We start from the raw sequence: 19006 nt of genomic DNA on the forward strand, positions 1-19006 counted from the left end.
TCATTTTTTCTATATGGATATCCTGTAGACCATCATCAGTTATTGAAAGGGCCCTCATCTTTCCACTGAATTGGAGAAGAGTCCCCATTATACACCAAGTGACTGTGTATGTGAGGATCTGTTCTGGACTCTTTTCTATCCCACTGGTCTATTTCTCTATCCTTTTTTTTTTTTTTTTTTTTTGGCATGTGGGATCTTAGTTCCATGACCAGGGATCGAGCCCACGGCCCCTGCCTAGGAGGCACAGAGTCTTAACCACTGGACCACTAGGGAAGTCCCTATTTCACTATCCTTGAGTCAACGTCTCAACAGGATGAACCCACTTGCCTTAATTCACATACATACAACACTTCACCCAATAGCTGTTGAATACATGTTCTTTCCGTGTGCACATAGGATGTTAAACAAAATAGACCATATCCTGGGCCATGAAGTCTCAACAAATTTCAAAGGATTGAAATCATACAAGTGTGTCCTCTATGAATTAAACTAAAACTCAAAAACAGGAAAACTATCAGAAAGCCTCCAAGTACTTGGAAATTAAATATCACACTTCTAAATAATCAGTGGGTCAAATAATAATCACGAGGGAAGTCGTAAAATATTTTGAAGTGAACTACAGTGAAAACATGACATATCAAATGCTGTGGGATATAGGTAAAGCAGTGCTTCAAGGAAAATTTATAGCTTTAGAAGAAAGGTTAAAATTAATGCTCTAAGCTCCAATTCAAGAAGCTAGAAAAAGAACAACAAGTTAAATCTAAAGATGAGAGGAAATAAAAATAAAAGCAGAAATTAATGAAACAAAGCAAAAATCAGGGAAACTCAACCAAGCCAAAAGAGATTAATAGAATGGATAATCCCCTGGAAATAATGGGTAAAAAAAGAAAACACAAATTCCAATGTCAGGAATGAAAAGAGGACATCACCACAGATACTACAAACATTAAAAAGCTAATAAGAGTATATTATGAACAACTTTATGACAGTAATTTGAAATTTAAATGGAACAATTTACCCAAACTGACGCTAGAAGCAATAGAAAATCTGGATAATCCTATAACAATTAAATAAATTTAATTCATAATTTAAAATCTTCCCACAAAGAAAATTCTAGGTTCAGATGTTTTCCTTGAGGAATTCCTCTAAACAGTTGAAGAAATATCACTGACCTCACACAAACCTGCACAGAGAATAGAAAATGAGGGAACATTTCCCGTCCCATTTTGGGAGGCCAACACACCATTGATGCTGACACCTATCAGGAACCTGTTGGGCCTCTGCCTTGGCTTCCCCGTCTGTAGAATAGAGAAAATAGTAATACCTACATTTTGTGGACCAAATTAGTCAATCCATGGATAAAAGTGCTTGTCATATAGTAATTGCTCAGGAATTGGAGCTGTTTTTTCAGAAAAGCTTTCAAGTGTGAGTGCTCATTTTATTGCACTCTTTAACGCACAGTCTGGAGCAGGACAGGGTCTGCCTCTGGCATCTCTGAAGAGCACTAAGGTTTGGGATTCCCTGTATTTTATAGGTGGAAATATGGAAGCTCAGGATGGGAAAGGGATTGCTGAAGGAGTCAGTGCAGGACTGGGCACAGGCAGATTGGGACAACCCCCCAGCCCTGCCCCAGGCCCATGGAATGTATCTCTGGCAGGGGAAGAACCTATGCCCACTCCCCCGCCCCGCAGTGGCCTCAGGCAGCTTCCCACCCTGCCCACAGCCTCAGTTTCCTCCTATACAAAAATAGGATCACGTTTTCTACTTCCTGTCTCCTGGGCAGCACGGATGGGTGTGGAAAGACTCGTGCGCCCTGACACAGGAGCGATAGATGCATCTGTTTAGCGAGCTTCCTTCAGTACAGGAGCTGCCGTGCCTGGATCCAGCCATGCCTGAACCAGTGGACCTCTCCCTGGACATTTTAGACCAGCTCAAAGCCGTGCCTCAGGACACTCACTGCAGGATACTGAGGACCCTGAGGGACTGGAAGCGGCCCAAGTGTTTATCAAAAGGGGAGATTAAGCCCATCTGGAGTATCCAGACCACGGACCCTGAGCCAGACCTTAGAGAGCCCGGGTCAGGCTAGAATCAGTTGAGACCTTCCTGCCCCTTGAGGACTGGAGGAGGCTGACCTGATCAGCCCAGTCCCAGCCCCCAAGCCCCCAAGTGTGCATAGACTTTCCTACAGTTGCCATTGGCACTGAGTTTCCGCCTCTGCAGATTTCCTGCTCTCCGCTCTTGCCTTTTGTCCGATCCCTCTGTCTGCCCTGCAATTGACCCAGTGGGTCCCTGGTTGCCGAGAAGCCTTCTGAGTGCCGACACCGGCCCAAACTGGCTTGAGCACAGGGAGCCTTGTTGATTTATGGGACTAAATTGTCCTGGGAGACACCTACTGGTTTCAGGCATGGCTGGATCCAGGGGTCTCTCTTTCTATCTGTGAGTCTGTCTGCTCCTTCGTGACAGCTCTGCTCTCAGGCAGGCTGTCCCTGAGTGATGGCAGAAGACGCCACAGCTCCCTGTCTACACCGCACAAGTTCAGTCTTTCCCAGTGGGAAAAAAAGCCAGTCTTCCCAGGGAGTTCCTGGGGATGACCTGGGGCCAGCAGCCTCTGTCCCGTGCCTATCTCTGAACCAGCTGTGGCTGGAGATGGGAAGGTCAGCCTTTCGGGCCCAGTCACACTTGTGGCTCTGGACAGGGTGCCGGGGCCTATCGGTGCCGCTGAACAACCTGGAGGAGGGTCCTGGCTTTCCATAAAAACCTGCTCAAGTCTGCTGTGTGGGCCACAATTTGGGGAGCAGAGGGCTCCATAACCCAGTGACACCAGTGTAAGAAAGTGAGTGGCAACATTCACCTCGACGTGGACAGGGGTCCTGCCTGGTCTGCATATGGCCACGCAGAGGGACAGGCACAGGAGAGTGTTGTCCCCGCCTCCAAAGCAAATGCCCAGGCCCCCGGAACGCTGTCCACAGCCTCCTTCAGAGCCCATGTGGGCCTCTTGCCGAGCCTGGCCCTGGAGGGGACTGAGTGGCCGGGTGTGGACGTGTAGGGCTCACGTGCGGGCTCTGGCGCGCAGGGCCAGCTGTGGACTCAGCAAGGGTCTTGGCAGGAGGCTGGCCTCCCGGTGGGTCTGGGCCTTGCACCTGGTAGGCGCTGGCCTGCATGGTCTATTGAGTGGCTCCTGGGCTCCTCCTGTGTCCAAGGATCCCCGGGCCCGCGGGGCCGGCCTCACCACAGCCTCTTCGCTCTCCTCTCACAACGTATCCCGAGAGCCACTTCTGCCTCCTTGCTGCTAGTGCCCCAGTCCAGGCCACTGCCGCCCACCCCCTCTCCAGTCCGCCCTGTGCACGGGGACAGTGTCCTTTCAAAACTAACCAGATTCGTCAGCGCAAGGCCAGGGCCTCTCCCCTCTCTGCCTGCTCGGGGGTTTCAGCTGAACAAACACACTTGTGCCGCAGGGCCTTTGCATGGGCTGTTCCTTCCTTCCTAGATTGTTACAGCTCTGCTCATGTGTCACTTCCTCAGAGAGGCCCCCTCCTGCGCCTGCCTCTCCCTTTGCCCGGCTAAAATCTTCCCACCCCACTGTGCACAGCAGATCCCTGCAGGGGTAGCTGAAGACAAGGTGGTCTGGGAGGATGTGGCACCCTAGGGGTGTGACACACTCTGCCCCTCACGCACCCCCAGTCTGCCCTCCCGGGAGTCCAAACCATCCCTGACAGTAGTTGTTCACAACACTACATATAGTGTTGTGTTGTGTGTGTTCTGCTTCCCTCTGGGCAGCCGTCCACCTAGGCCGCCCGCCTCCTTCTCAGGCTACCCCCCGGGCCCCCAGGCGGGTGCCTGTGCTGAGCACACGTGTGGACAGAACCGAGAGCGGGGCCGGCTGTGACTACGGCCCCTACTCCTTCCAGTGGGTCCCCAAATCATCTGCTTTGGGGGGGGGAGTTTATTCTAAACCCTGAGCCCTCCTGGCCCCTTTCCTCTTGAAGGCTGCGGTGTCCGCCTGGCCATCAGCGATTACAGTAGCGATGGGACACCTCCGGCTACAAGGAACAGAAAGCCAGCCCTCAGACAGGCCAGGGACTTATGCACTCAGCTCCTGGAAGGAGGAAGAGACAGAGGGGCAGCGGGCCTTCCCAGGCACCAGCCTCTCTGCAGGGCGTTCCACGTGCCACCTCAGTGGAAGCGGAGACGGAGGCTCCTGGCCCAAAATGTAGAGTGTCCTTGAACCCTGGAGACGTTTAAGGAATCCCAGAAGCGGGAGCTAATGAAGTACTCAAGAGGCCGTCAGTCGTAACCCTCAGGGTCGGCCCAGGCCTCGGGTGAGGTCACCGCCGGCTGCAGATCAGAGCGCCCCAGGGGCGGGAGCCTCAGGGGTGACACGCAGGGTCACAGTGGGCTGCCTCCCGGGGGTCTCCCCTCGGGCTTCTCTGGCCCCCACCCCACCCCAGGGACTAAAAGGCGGGAGCTGCACCCCAACTCCCATTGAGGAGGGGTCCCACCGGTGCCACTGAGGGGCAGGTAACCCTCCCCACCCCCCCCAGCACAGTTGGGTGGGCGGACGCTGGGGGACGGGCCCCTGGGGTGGGGCTCTGCTCTGAAAGGCCGCCTGGATGGGCGTCCGTTCCCTGCTCTTCCAGTGACCCGGCCATCCGACCGTGACCAGAGGTGTCCAGACGGGACCTGGGGTACAGAGGCAGCACCTCCAAGCTTGGGAGGCTGACAGCCGCATTTGCCCAGAGCTCTCCTGGGGCCAGCCCCTCCCCGTTTATTTTTCGCCAGAAGCTCATTCTTCACGGGGAATCAGAGCCCAGGCCAGAAGGGTTTTGTATAAACTTGGATAAGAGCAAGATAAACAACCTGGGAGCCCGCACAACAGAGGGCAGCGCGGCCAGGGGAGGGGTCCACGTGCCCGGCTTTGAGCCCAGCCCCCCGTGTCCAGTGGGGGCTGGAAGGGTGGGCTCCAGGCGGGTGTGGCCTCGTGTCCTGGGTCACATGGAACAGCCACGTCGCACCTGCCACCATCGCCAGCCCCTCTGGCAGCACCCTGGGTGCTACAAGTTATAAAATGAAGTCTTGCCTGCCTGAGGGGTGAACAGGGCAGTCGCGTTGTGTAATGCACTCGTAGGGCCCCAGGAGCCGAGGGGGCCAAGTACCTTCCTGGCGGTCTGTCAGCGTCTGAGCCTCATGACTCGTCCTGGCAGAGGGTTTGCTCATTTTCTCCAGCGCGACTTCTTTTTCTCATTGGTTTGTCTGTGTTCTTTGTATTCTGGGTATTAATCCTTTGCCTGCAAAAGTTTCCCCCAGGCTGTCACCAAGCGCGTTTCTTTGCTGGTTCAGAACTGGCAGGTCTGAGCGTCCCGCCCTGCGCTCCTAAGCCGGCTGCCCAGGCTTTGTTCCTGACCTCCTGGTGTGCTTTTTAAAATCCATTTCTGTGAATGTGGAAAAGACTTTCTTTTTCTTCCCCAGGTTGGGCTGGCGGTTGGTCCAGCATCTCCTGCCGGAGAGGCCTGTGATTTTCCCAGAACTTTAAACACTAAGCTGAAGCGGGTCTGAGTGTGTGTGTCCCAGACCTACCCCAGCTTCTATCCCTCCACGCTTCCTATTACTTCATCATATGTGTTGACGCCTGGTACAGTCATTTCCACCTGTATGCATTTGTTGTGCATTTTGTTTTTGTTTTTTTTTGTTTTTGCGGTACGCGGGCCTCTCACTGTTGTGGCCTCTCCCGTTGCAGAGCACAGGCTCCGGATGCGCAGGCTCAGCGGCCATGGCTCACGGGCCCAGCCGCTCCGCGGCACGTGGGATCTTCCCAGACCGGGACACAAACCCGTGTCCCCTGCATCGGCAGGTGGACTCTCAACCACTGCGCCACCAGGGAAGCCCTTGTTGTGCATTTTAACCAAAGTTATGCATGTCCGTGGTTTAAGGAATCCAGTGGTTCTTGGGGGTTTTCCAGGAAAAGCAGCTGTCTCAGGACCACCTTCCCGGCAGGCAGTTTCCAAGTCAGGGCTCATCCCAGCCCCTCCTGTGAACGCCTCTGCTTTCACTGCTGCATTCCTCAGCCAGGGCGTATCCCTGCAGGATGAGGAACTAGCAGCTCCCACAGCCCCACACCTACTTCTTGGTCCCTCTATCTTTCTTCCTTTTTTTTTTTTTTCCAATTTTACTGGTCTAGTTGATTTACAGTGTTGTGTTAATTTCTGCTGTACAGCGAAGTGACTCAGTTATACGTATATATATTCTTTTTCATATTCTTTTCTATTCTGGTTTATCACGAGATACTGAATACAGTTCCCTGTGCTCTACAGTAGGACCTTGTTGTTTATCCATCCTACGTATAATAGTTTGCACCTGTGAACCCCAAACTCCCCATACTTCCCTCCCCCACCCCTACCCCCTTGGCAACCACAAGTCTGTTCTCTATGTCTGTGAGTCTGTTTCTGTTTTGTAGATAAGCTCTTTTGTGTCATATTTTAGATTCCACATATAAGTGATATCATATGGTATTTGTTTTTCTGACTTACTTCACTTAGTATGATAATCTCTAGGTCCATCCATGTTGCTGCAAATGGCATTACTTCATTCTTTTGAATGGCTGAGTAATAGTCCATTTTATCTCTCTCTCTATAAATACATATGTATATATGTAAAGAAGATGTGGGACATATATACAATGGAATATATACCCGCCACATCTTCTTTCTCCATTCATCTGTCGATGGACATTTAGGTTGCTTCCATGGCTTGGCTATGCACACGGGGTGCATGTATCTTTTTGAATTATAGTTTTGTCTGAGTATATGCCCAGGAATGGAACTGCTGGATCATATGGCAACTCTATTTTTAGTTTTTTGAGGAACCTCCATACTGTTCTCCACAGTGGCTATACCAATTTACATTCCCATCAACAGTGTAGGAGGGTTCCCTTTTCTCCACACCCTCTCCAGCATTTATTATTTGTAGACTTTTCTTTTTTAATAATTTATTTATTATTTATGGCTGCATTGGGTTTTCGTTGCTGTGCGTGGGCTTTCTCTAGTTGCGACGAGCGGGGGCTACTCTTCGTTGCGGTGCGCGGGCTTCTCATTGCAGTGGCTTCTCTTGTTGCAGAGCCTGGGCTCTAGGCACGCAGCCTTCCGTAGCTGTAACTTGTGGGCTCTAGAGCGCAGGCTCAGTAGTTGTGGCGGACGGGCTTAGTTGCTCCGCGGCATGTGGGACTTTCCCGGACCAGGGCTCGAACCCGTGTCCCCTGCACTGGCAGGCGGATTCTTAACCACTGCGTCACCAGGGAAGTCCCTATTTGTAGACTTTTTAATGATGGCCATTCTGACCCGTGTGAGGTGATACCTCATTGTAGTTTTGATTTGCATTTCTCTAATAATTAGCAATGTTGAGTGTCTTTTCATGTGCCTGCTGGCCATCTGTGTGTCTTCTTTGGAGAAATGTCTATCTAGGTCTTCTGCCCATTTTTCCATTGTGTTGTTTGTTTTTTTGATGTTGAGTTGTATGAGCTGTTTGTATATTTTGGAAATTAAGCCCTTATCGGTCACATCATTTGCAAATATTTTCCCCCAGTCCATAGGTTGTCTTTTTGTTTTGTTTATGGTTTCTTTTGCTGTGCAAAAGCTTATAAGCTTGATTAGGTCCCATTTGTTTATTTTTGCTTTTATTTCTATTACCTTGGGAGACTGACCTAAGAAAACATTGGTATGATTTATGTCAGAGAATGTTTTGCTTATGTTCTCTTCTAGGAGTTTTATGGTGTTCTCTCTTATATCTGTCTTTAAGTTATTTTGAGTTTATTTTTGTTTATGGTATGAGGGAGTGCTCTAACTTCACTGATTTACACGCAGCTGTCCAGCTTTCCCAGCACCACTTGCTGAAGAGACTTTCTTTTCCCCATTGTATAATCTTGCCTCTTTTGTCAAAGATTAATTGTCCATAGGCGTGTGGGCTTATTTCTGGTTGGCCTCTCTGTCTTTCTTTTTAAAATTTCCGGGTCCTTCATCTCAATGGATTGGTGGAGGGTTCTCCTCTCTGTAAAGGTTTGAAGCCATGTTCACAGTTCTAATTTTCTAGGGGGATCCTTCCGCGCACATTCCGAAGTTCGCCACAGGTGCGTCCAATCATCCAGGGTTACCTACATTCAGATGCGCTCCCCAGATAAAGACCCCCGGCATCCCTGGGCCCTGACCCCACAGCCCCTCCACTACGCAGGGACTCCATCAGGACCACGAACGACGCTGTGGGCTGGTCTTACCCTGTCCTCTTAAAGACATACGCGAGACAGGTCGAACACACGTGCCGTCGCGCTCTTTAATCTTCGAGGCTGAGGACGACAGGCCCCACCTCCCTCTCTCATTGGTGGAGGACCGAGTCCCCGCCCACCTCGGTGATCTCATCACCATCCGCCTTGGCCGCAGCTGGAAGTACCGTTCGGCGCCGAGATGCCCTTCCTGCCTGGAGGTACCTTACGGCCCTGCAAATGCTTATCAGTCGCTTTAACAGATGCATCCGCCAGCCATCGTCACCTCTCCTCCGTCTTCCTGCCCCGTCTGCACGGTCCCCGCCGCCCGCCCCGGGTTAGGAGAGCGCCTCCGTTCTGCCTATGGCCTGTTGGATTCTGATGCCTCCTTACTCCGTGACTGTTGCCTTAACAGTACCCTGGTCTCTGTTTTTTGGGCACAATATCTTATCTCTCTGGGGATTGTGATTTCAAAGGGCATTTTGGTGGCGGCATCCCCAGACTGCCTGCTTTGTCCCCGTTTTTCCAGCACTTCTATATGATTTGGTCCTTCCCTTTGGGGGCGGGGGGGGGTGCGTGGAATTCCTTGGCTGTCCTTCCACGTGGACAAGAAGGACCAGCAGCGCCTTGTGGGATCCGAGCAGCGCCTGGTGACTGGCCGGCCTCTTTCTTGGGGTCCCCGAAAGGAGGTCTTCTTCCCCTGAGAAGCTTGCTTGGGTCTCCTGCGTGGGTGGGGTGGAGTGCCCGTCTGGCTGGTGGCATCCCGGAGCAGAGTGCGGGAAAAGGGGCCCGACCACAGGTCGGAAGGCGGCACCTCCTTTACCCCTCCCCCAGCCCTCGCCGTCCCCCACTTTCCCAAGGTTGGGGCCTCGCGGACCCAGTTTCTCTGGTAAGGAGGGTTTGAGCTCATTTTGTCCCGGGGCCTGGCGGTGGGAGGTAGGGAAGGTCAGACCCCTCACAGCCACCTGTGCCCCACTGCTCATCACTGACCCCTTCTGCAGGGACTGGGTTTTTCACTGTCACAATAGTCACATCTGGGGGATGGGGGGATGGGTGCACTCCTGTCCCTGGACAACTGGCCAGGCCACCTGACCTGCCTCGGCCAGTGGTTCGTGAGCAGTCATGAGGGCCACAGCCAAGCAAAAGCTTAAAGGTCAGGGTGTGTCTCTGCCTCCTTGCTTTTCCCTTTGCTGCAGGATGGCCAGAGAGGGCTGTCTTCCCACCGGGCACCTGGAGGAGGACAGCATGTGAGTGGAGCCTTGGGGAACCTGGCAGGGGGGACACGGTGCCTGTGTGAGAAAGGAACCTCAGCTGCCGACAGCCACCGTGGTTGCCGGGCTGTTTGTACCAAGCGCGGCCGGGCCGGGCTGACAGCTGCCCTCACTGAGGTGGGTACCAGCCTCACCTTCCCATTAGAATCTCTCACCCACTGCTGTCTCCTCTCCAGTTTCCTTTGCTCCTGTGGGTTCTCCTCTGGTTAAAAGCCCTCCGTGGTCATTCCGGAGGGGCTTGCCGAGGGGGACGTGGCTGCAGTGACCCTGTGCCTGTTTCCCAGCCAACACTCGTGCAGACTTTACGGGCGCCCCTGACACCCCTGAGCCCATGCCTCTTGGGTTCTCTCGCCCCTGTTCTCTTTCAGAGCAGCTTGTGGGAGCAAACTCCCTGAGTGCCCGTGTGTTTGAAAATGCCTTTAATTCCATTGTTGTGCTTGAAAGACTGTGGCTTGGAGTAGAATTTGAAGCGTCCCTTCACTGTCTTCATTCTCCAGGTGTACCTGTCCCCCTGATTTTTGTTCCTTTTCCCCCTCGTATCCTCCCCCACCCCTCCGTCCCTTCCTTCTCTCCATCCTTAATTTCCTGTGGCTGCTGCCACAAACCTGGTGACTGAGAACAGCAGACACCTGTTGTCTCCCAGTTCTGGAGGCTGGAAGTCAGAAGATCCAGGAGTGGCAGGGCTGTGTCCCCTGCAGTCTCTGGGCGAGGGTCTGTCCCAGGCTCTCCCCCTCTGCTGCCAGCCGCTCGGCCTGGAGCTGCGTCACTGCCCTGTCTGCCCATCTCGTCACGTGGCCCCTCTGTGTCTCCCTCTTCTTCTTTTTTTTTTTTTGGCTGCACCACACAACCTGCGGGATCTTTGTTCCCTGACCAGGGATCGAACCCGTGCCCCCTGCAGTGGAAGCGCAGAGTCTTAACCACTGGACCACCAAGGAAGTCTCTCCGTCTTCTTATGAGGACATGAGTCACTGGACTTAGGATGTCAGTGTGACCTCATCCTCACTTGATCACATCTGCAAAGTCTCCATTTCCAAATAAAGTCACATTCACATGTATCGGGGGTTAGGCCTGAAACATATTTGGTGGGGGGACACCATCAAATCCACAGCACCCCTCTCCATTTTGAAGATTTGTCTTTATCTTTAGAGTTCTGACATTTTACTATTATGTGTCAGGTCAAGATTTTCTAACCTGAAAACCACATTCCTCTTCAGTTTCGGGGAAACTTTCCCCAGCGTGTGTGCGTGTGTGTGTGTGTGTGTGGAAACTTTCCCCAGCGTGTGTGTGTGTGTGTGTGTGTGTGTGTGTGTGTGTGTGTGTGCGCGCGCGCGCGCGCGGAGTGCCTTCCCTCCCCCTCCCTCCCCTCTGGTCTCCTCCTGGAACTCCTGCTAGAGGGACAGTAGGCCTGGGGCATCTCTCCTCCACGTCTCGTGACTGTGTTTTTCTGGGCTCTACATTCTCGAGGGATTCCTCGGCTCAGCACATGAATCTATTTACTGCAGGGACACGATTCCTTCCGCAGACGCTGCCCTCTCTGGCCTCCCTGCATCCCAGAGTCTTCTCTGGCTGCTCCGTCAACTGTGTTTCCCAGGCTTGGGGGTGGGGGTGGGGTTCTTTCTTCAATCGAGCTGCTGTTTCCCGCCCATCCTGGCCTGCTTCCAGTGCCCGGTGTGCTGGCTGAGTAACAAGCCCAGAGACGTTCCCGTCCAGATCCCTGAGATACGCTATTTCACACGGCCGCTGGGGCTGTGGGATTAAACTCAGGGTCTTGAGAAGCGAGAGCTCTCTGGATGGTCCAGGTAGGCCCAGGGCCATCGCACCGGTCCTATAACAGGGAGGTGGGAGGGTTGGCCCGTAGGGGAGACGGATGTGTCACAGGGTCCAAGAGAAGCTGGGTCGGAGACAGGCTGCGTTGCTGGCTTTGCAAGTGGAGGAGGGGCCACGAGGCAAGGGATGCTGGCGGCTTCTAGGAGCAGATTCTCCCCCGAGGCTGCAGAAGGAATGTCTCTGCTGACAGTTTTAAGCCCCCAGGCCTCCTTTGGACTTCTGCCCTCCAGGCTGTTGGATGAGGGCGTGTTGTCTTGGTCTCGCTCAGTTTGCAGTGATTTGCAGCCCAAGGACATGGGCTTAGGGACCTGCTCTGCTGCCCCTCTGCCCCTGTAACCTAGTCATAAAACTAATACGTGTTCATCCGATAAATTCTGGGAAGTACAGAAAAAGTGTTAAAATTTTGCATGGAAGATTCATACTCTGGCTCACGGGCAACCATTGTAATGGTTGGATGCACTTCTCGCCATCCACAGGAGAGATGGGGGAGGGGCCTCAGGGATGGAGGGAGCTGGGCGGGAATATGAGCCATTTCTGTTTCTCCCACTTGTGTCTTAGGTTCCGAGCGCTTGAGCATCAGGACTTTCTAAGCAGCATTTTGGTGTCTGTACCACCTTCCACTCGATGGGCATTTCATTCCGTTATTTATGTCACCGGGTTTTGAAGTTTGCATTTTTTCACTATTGGCCTAAATCGTGTATCTCTGATCATTTTCCTGGCCTCAGTGCCCGCGAGCGGAGTTGCGAGGCCAGTGGGAAGGGGAGTTTTAAAAGCTTCGCATCTGGAGCGAGTTGTGGAGACAGTGTTGTCCCCCGGGGCCCAGCGCCAGGACCCCAGCCAGAAAAGGGCTGAGGAGGTGGCGCTTCGTCGGTGGGCACGGGGCACAGTGGGCATTTGGGCTGGAGCCCGATGCCACCCATCTCTGCCCAGAGAGATGGCGCAGGCAGCGTCTGGGGGGCTGGAGGCACCTGGAGGCGCCCGGCTTCACCAAGTGTCTCCCAAACACCTCTCAGTGCTGGAACGCAGGGATTGGCCCGTGAGGCTAGAGAAGGTGGCCCAGGCCCCGGGGGGACACCTGTGTGGACGGCCTCGGGGGTGTGGCTGTCAGGGCTGCTTGCCCCTTGGCTACCCTGGGCCCCAAGTCCCAGCGGGCCTGCAAGTGGCCTGCTCACTGGGGTGCGTGGGAGAGACCTCAGCCGCACACTCGGCAATTACCGCGTGCCCCCGATGGACGTGTCAGACGTGGCGCCCACGCTGGGCAGAGAGGAGCCTGGCTCGGGCCCATCCCAGCGGCCATCTCCAGGGCTGTCACACCGTGCCCCACCCGCCCCCGGCCGTCCCCCATCTTGTGGCTCAGGGTTCATGGAGGACCACTTTGGGCCCTGGAGAAGGGTGGTGGGCACCCAGCACAGGCTGGCTGACCCTTGGCCAAGGTGGACACTCCCCCGGTTGCACGGCTCCTGGGAGAGGCCAGCGGAGGCTGGTGGGGGAGGGAAGGCCTGCCCTGGGGGCCACCCCCGTCTCAGAGCTGGGACCCGAGGCTGCTGTGAGCGCCGAGGCCCTGAGGACGGGCAGCAGGTGGCAGCAGCTGGCAGTGGGCACAGGGCACAGCCCTGAGCTGCTAGAGCCTCCGGAGCAGCCCTGGGCTGTGAGGCCAGACCCAGTTCAAGCTCCGGAGAGAGAACCTGGGGCTGGGGGCCCTCAGGGGCGGGCATCCACTGATGCCTGGGGGAGGGGGCCCCGGAGGTAGGCAGGGGGCAACTCTGATGCCCCCACCTCCCCCGGGGTTGAGGGAGGGCAGGGCCCTGGGGTTCCTGTCACTGTTTGGGGCGGGAGCAACAAGCCACATCCCTCACTTTTGAAGTTTCCACAGTTGGGAGGATTCAGTGAATGGGGTGGGGAGGGGGAGGAGGGCCCCACCCCCGCTCCTCGCTGCCCAGCTCCAGGGGCAGCACGGGATGCAGGGCCCACACCCCTCTGCAGAGCTGGCGACCCCAGGGCACCCCGCCTGCCCCCAACCCTGGCCTTGAGCCAGCAGCCGGCTTCACACCCCCTTCACCAGGCCCTAAATCGTGGTGGTTTTCCTCTCACCTGTGATAAACGATTAACCACAGGTGTGGGCCTGCCAGCAGGAGCCAGCAGGAGGGGCTGGGGCAGAAGCCGTGGCCCCTGCGGTGCCCAGAGGCTGTCGACTGAGGGATGTGACAGGGCTCATCTGCCAGGGGCCGCCGGGAGCCCCCCAACCTGTAGCCCACGTGGGACAGAAAGCACCCAGGTCCTCGGCCACCCCAGGCGACGGGGACAGGCAGCGAAAGGGCTGGACGATTACTGGGCCCTTTTCCTGCTCTTGGGACATTTATTTTTCCCGACAGGAGCTCTTTTTCTTCCGTCTTCCCCCCCTTCCTGAGGCCTGGAGGCCTCCTTTATGCACAAATATGTTATTTTGAAGCACTCTGCATTGTTCTGAGATTTCAAAGTCACGGCCAGAAGCCAGAGACAACATATTTTTCTGGCTATAACAGTAACAGTAAATCCTGGTCACTAAAGTATGCTTGGAAAATAAGAAAGCACGCGGAGAGAAAAAATTTGACTCTGTGTTGCTGTGTAGAGAGCAGGACTGAGTACTTCGGTCTCTTTCTCTTCAGTTTAAAGTAACATACACACTTGTCCAAAACTAGCGCATGGCTCTGAAACCTGGTCTTGCATTTAATGCTCTATCCTGTGTGCCCCGGCGTCCCTTCACATTCCTGGTGGCCGTGGGGCATCCCGTCCATAACCAGAGGCTCCTACCCGCCCCTCCAGCAGCCTGTCCTCACCCACAAGGCATGCCTGCCTGGGAGACCCCTACCCTTCGCAGACACTCCCCCCGGCTTTGGGAGTGGGGGGCTGCATTGCACGTGGCAAGTCCGAGGTCTGCCTGGGGTTTGGACTTGAACCTGACGGAGGGACGGGGTACTTCAGCTCAGAAGAGAAAGCCAGTGCCCTCTGACCTTCCCAGTCCCAGGGACCCCCAGGGTGCATGTGGTTTAGGGACCATTCGCACTCAGCTGGGGGTCCACTCACGGTCCCCATTGGACAGAGGGGAAGCTGAGGCTCAGAGAGGGCGCGTGTGGACAGCAGGGGTCAAAGTCTGCGGGTCAGGCAGAGAGACCCCAGGGGCCCAAGGCGCCAGCAGGGTGCTGGCTGGCGGGGGGGGACCCGGCAGGTCCTCTGCCCCGAAGTGCTCACCGCCTGGGTTCCGCGCCGCACCCGAGCCCAGGGGCCGCTTGACCCCGTCCTCCCTGTTCCCCAGGACACCCTGAGATGGGACAGCCCTGGGAGCCCCGTGACACCTGCCATGTCTTTGGAAGAGGGGCCGTTACGCCCAAGGAGAGGCGGCCAGGCAGGCCGCACCTACCACCCACCCAGCACGGCCTCAGCACCCTTGCCACCCACTCTCCACGAGGGCACCGCTGCCAGCTTCAGCCCACGGGGCCTGGCGATTTCCCTCAGCGACCCACTCCCAGGGGCAGGCAGCTCCAGCCCCACCTACGCCTGCCACCCACCGTACCTGCGCGGAATGTGCTCCTCCGACACCCCTGACGTGAGTCAGTTCGACACCAGTGTGGCTGCAAGAGGGCGCACCGTGGAGCAGAGGCCTGGGTGCCTCACCCCAGCGCCAGGCCCCGGACCCGGGGTCCCGGCACAGTCTGACACCAGCACCAGGGCCACCTTGCGACTGGGATCCTCAGGCCGTGGGGAGCTCGGTCAGGCCAGGAAAGGGTGGCAGGGACAGAAAGCACTGTTCCTCACTGGGACCCTGGGCCCGGCATCGCAAAGGAGAACCCAAGCTCTGGTGGCAGAAAAGCCCCCTCCAAGCGTCCGCCCCCCGCGGGAGCCCCGGCCTGATGAGCATGGCCTCGAGTGGAAGCCTGGGTGGTATCCTTCTGTGCAGTTCAGGAAGGCCCACCGGCAACCTTCCCCGCCCGCCCGCGCACCTGCCCCCGCACTGAGCCGGCTCCGTCCTGTGCAGCTACCTGAGCCCTGCCTGGCCTGCCGCCCGTGTCCTCCGACCCCAGCACCTGGGCCAGGCAAGGGCCAGCCGCCAACACTCCAGCTGCCCGTGTCCTTCTGTTGCAGGAAGGGGGACCCCTTCCAGGGCCGGGGATGGCTCTTGTCTAACGCTCGGAAATGAAATGTCCGAGGAGACAGACGTGCTGACACAGCAAGAGACGTTATTGGGAAGGGGCGCCCGGGGGGAGAGCAGCAGGGTGAGGGGACCCAGGAGGACTGCTCTCCACGTGGCTCGTGGTCTCGGGTTTTACGGTGATGGGGTTAGTTTCCGGGTTGCCTCTGGTCGGTCATCTTGCTTGGCCCATAGTCTGACTCAGGGTCCTTCCTGGTGGCGCACGCATCTCTCACTCAGGATGGACTCCAGTGAGAAGGACTCTGGGAGGTCGGGTGTCTCCCTCTTCCAGCCCCTCCCGAATCCTCCCGGGGAGTTTTGGCGGTAGCGGCAGCACCGTGTCCCTTATGGGGACCTCCTGTTGTGAGAGAACTCAGGCAAGCGGCCTGGTCAGCGGTTCCCTACCGCTGCCTCATCGGGCGTGCAGCCTCTAGGTGGCAGCCCTGCCGAGCCCTTGGAAGGCAGAGGGGAGACTTCCTGGCTCACAGCATCTTCCCTGCGGTGGGGTTTCCCTCAGGCTCAGCCCCTCCCTGCAGGAGGCTCAGCTGCGCCTCCCCCCTCCAAACCTGCTGCCCACCATTCGCTGGATCTACTTTCCTTTTCCTTTGCTTTTGTGTTTCTAGCATATTCCTCTAGAACATTATGGACCGAGTGGTGTCGCCCCCAGATTCATATGTTGAACCCCAATGTGGTGGTGTTAGGAGATGGGCCTTTGGAGGGTAATTCGGGTTAGATGAGGTCCCCACGATGGCATTATCACCCTTCCAAGAGACACCAGAGGGCTCCAGCTCTCTGTCTGTCTGTCCGTCACGTGAGGACATGGCAAAAAGGTAGCCGCCCGCCTGTAAGCCGAGAAGAGGGTTCTCCCAGGAAACAACCCTGCTGGCCTTGGCCTTGACTCGGACCCCCAGCCTCCAGATGTGAGAAATAGATGTCTGTCCTCTAAGCCTCCGGGGCTGTGGGTCTCTCCTGGCAGTCGGAGCGGACTGGTGTGAGTCTGGTGCCCAGATGTCGTCTTGACTCCTTGTTTCTGCCTCTGCCACACGCTTCCGTCACCCAAGCGAGCTGTGCGCCCCCTTCCAGGCGGCTGAACTCCTACCGCCCAGGAGGGGCCAGCTGGGCTCTGAGCTGTAGGTCTGCCCCCTCCCGTGGTGCAATCACCACCACCACCACCACCACCACCACCCCCCCCCCCCGCGCCCGTGCCCGGGGTGACATCGCTGACGTGCAGCACAGCCCTGGAGGGCTGCCCTGTGCTGATGCGCTCAGGCACAGACGGAAAAGTGGAGCAAAATGGTTAGGAAGAGCTGCGTTTCTAACATAACTCATTCTAAGTATTTATAATTAATTTTTTGCTAATGACGGTAACACCCCGCTCACAAAATTCCTGAAAATTTAAGGGCAGGCTCTTGGGAGCCGCTTGGTGTTTCTGTTTCCGGCGGATGCTGAATCCCCAGCCCCCCTCCGTCACCATCGCCCAAGCTCTAGCCCTGGGAGTCTTCCAGCACCTTCCCAGCCTCCCTTGGCGCAGTGGCTCCCAGTGTCGCGGGGTGGGGGTGGGGGGTCCCAGCTGGGGGCACAGGTATCCGCAGGGCCCTCTGGCCCCAGCGGCCTCGCCCTGTTGTGCCCCGGCAGCTTTCCTGGGTGAAAACAAGCACAGGCTGCTCTCCTGCTCTTCCGGGGTCCCGGGGGCGGCCTGGCTCTGGGCTCTCCCGCAGCTGTTCCTGGGCCAGGCTTCTCCGAGCCAGTTTCCCAGCACTGATGACTCGGCTTCGGGATCAGTGTTCCCACCGTGGCCACCTCCCGAGCAGAGGGAGGGAGGTGGGGAAGCTCGGCCTTTCCTGCCCCGAGGTGGTGGCCCTCCAGGGGGGAAGAGCACAGGGCTGGGATACGGAAAGTCCAGGCTGACACAGTTGACCGGCCAGAGGTGACTTGAGACCACTCTCTGGGGGGAGGGCATGGTGACCCAGGGTCCAGCCAGGGCTGCACCCAGGCCACAGCAGCACCTGGTGGTGGGAGAGCTGCCGGCTCTCCCGGGTCCCTGCCTGGGGTCCCCTGTCCGGGAGACACCGACTCAGGCCCCTCGGGCTCCCGATGCCTCCCCCTGGGCCCTGCATCTCAGCTTCCCCTGCAGACCCCAGCAGGGAGTGCCCACCGGTTCCTCCCAGCCCCACCCAGGCAGCAAACCCAAGGGTGCAGGAGCCCCGACCTCATACCCCTGTGCACTGTTGGGGGTTTCAGCCTTGTCTCTGCGGCGTGGCTCTCCTTCCCTGGGGCCCTGCCCCACCCTGCCCAGGCTGGGCTGCCGGGGCACTGCCTGCTTCCAGGCCCAACACAGACATCCCAGGACTGAGACCCAGGCCACCGCTTTCAGATTCCAATCCATTTCTGGACTACAGAAATTCCTATCATATCTTCGAGTCCAGCCGTTTCTCCTCCCTCTGTATCTGTCTCTCTCTGTCTTGCCGCCTCTGTCTCTCTCCCCCAGGTGTTCAGAAATACTCCAGCGGGGGCCGCATCCTGGACCAACTGCCTGAGGACTGAAGATGCTCCAGGAGGCCCTGCCATGAACACGGGGGCTGCTGTCAGGGGAGCAGCATCAGGACAGTGAGGTGTGGGGTGGCTGCAAGGAGGGCGCGAGGGCCCTGGACTGACTGAGGGGGCAGCCCCCAGTGGGCCGGCCCCTCCCCAGTTTCCAGGCCTGCATCGCTGTGTGGATCTGCTTCCTGGGCAGAAGAGGAGGCTGGACAAAGGGGAGGAGCGCGGCCCCAGGATCAGGCCTGGCCTTCCCAGGCCGTGGGGCCCTGATTCCTGAGTCCCAGCTGGGGTTCCCTCGAGGGACAGAACCCCGTGAGCACCCCCTTCCCAGAGCATGGGGTGGTCACACCCCTGAGGTCTGGCACTGGACAAGGGCCCGTCGTGAGGCTGGTTATCCCACAGCCAAGTGCACAGGCCCAGGGAGGCCGCTGGTCCGTCCCTGAAGGTGTGGTTTTTCCCACCTGAGGTCCGCACTCGGGAGGGGCAGGGGCTGGTTCTGTTGGCCGGGTCATCTCAGGTCCTGGGCCCCCGGCCTCCCTGGCTTTGAGGCAGCCTCGCTCCCTCTGTCTCCAAACCTTCCCCTTCTCTCAGTTTCTCAGGGCCCCTCATGAGGAGGTTCCTGGGGGGCTGCACCCTCCCCCAGCCCCACTTCTGCACAGCCTCAGGGCAGTGCCACTCAGCTGTGGGCGGGGCTCGCCTGGGTGGTGAGAATGGGCTGGGCACCCGCTGGGGTGTCCTCAGCCCCCCGGGCCCCAGGACTTTCCAAGGGGACATGCTCTGTCCTCCCCCTTTGGGGTGTGTGTGGTGTCTGATAAAGGTGACCTGCACCTCCTCACAAGAAGCCATGGGGCCTGGAGTCCACCTGTGAAGTCCCAGGAGGAGACAGGAGCAGGTGAGATGGGGGGGCGATCAGCAAAGTGCAGCCTGGGCCCCTCCACAGAACAAGTGGCCAGATTTCTT

The sequence above is a fragment of the Lagenorhynchus albirostris genome, chromosome 6 (genome assembly GCF_949774975.1).
Source record: "Lagenorhynchus albirostris chromosome 6, mLagAlb1.1, whole genome shotgun sequence".
Classification (NCBI taxonomy): Eukaryota; Metazoa; Chordata; class Mammalia; order Artiodactyla; family Delphinidae; genus Lagenorhynchus; species Lagenorhynchus albirostris.